Consider the following 1,029-nt stretch of genomic DNA (forward strand, 5'->3'; position numbering starts at 1 on the left):
TCTATAGCAAATAACTAAATGTATAAACGACTTAATTTATGTTTAACATCACAATGCTTTGGTTACATTGTAGACTGCAGCTCTGCTCCTCATGTTAGGATCCATCTTTCTGTTAATTATGTTTACAATTAAGTTTACATCTGGCGCTTTCTCTTATAAACGCTGGATACAGATTTAAAGAAAAAGTATCTGAGAACCAAAAACACTTTACACTTATTGAATAAACTGCCATAAAAATCCCCAATGACGTAGGCTAAAGTCTGTGATTGTCCTAAACATTTAAAATAAAAAGGCGGCCCTGGTGTATTGAAACGGTTACCTTGTTCAGCTGTAGTTGTGTTGTGTTAACCTTTTACACGTTTACATTGGGTTTATTTACATGTTGTATTTTCCGTTAGTAAGAAGCGTTTGGATGATAAACCGACGCCATAGGCTAGCCTTCTCCCAAAACCAGCATAATTAAAGTCGATGGTGTTTCTTCTTTTTAATATTGAATAAGCTGTTGTAACACAGACACATTTTGTCCGTGTAGATTAGCGTACCAATGACTTAGTAACAAATTCTTACGATAAAATCCTCACTTCATTTTATTACTAAGTATCTTGTGTACGCTCATGATCTGTGCATGTTTACACTAAGACCGGATTAGATATTATAATTAGCACTTGACAGCTCTACTCTACAACTTTCATAAACTTGCTTAAGGAAGAAAAGAAAAGAAAAACAAAGGAGGCAGAACGAATGAAAGACTCTATGCCCATGATGCACATTATCAACTTAATATGTACATTAGCACTGCTTTGTTTCATTGGTCAAGTTTTGTCATTTGTTTCGATTTTTTTTGTTATGTAGCCTGTTGAAGGCATATCTATAATTTGTAAAAACTTTATTGAAGCTTTTAAAAAAACCGCTTACTTTGTGTTGGCGCATGTTCAGTCTCGGTCACAAAGCTCAGCCAATCCTGTGCGAGTAACAGCACAGTCTTATTTGCATAAGGTGCATATAAAGAGGCGTCCGGACCGGTTTAGG

The 1,029-nt window shown here is 35.5% G+C and overlaps 1 protein-coding gene across 1 annotated transcript in view; it reads right to left on the reverse strand.

Annotated features, from left to right (window-relative positions):
- Positions 1-1,029, reverse strand: part of LOC117944112 (histone H3) — a 34,321-nt gene that overhangs the window by 5,920 nt on the left and 27,372 nt on the right. The gene's annotated exons all lie outside the window — the stretch shown is intronic.

This window comes from Etheostoma cragini, chromosome 4, assembly GCF_013103735.1.
Source record: "Etheostoma cragini isolate CJK2018 chromosome 4, CSU_Ecrag_1.0, whole genome shotgun sequence".
Lineage (NCBI taxonomy): Eukaryota > Metazoa > Chordata > Actinopteri > Perciformes > Percidae > Etheostoma > Etheostoma cragini.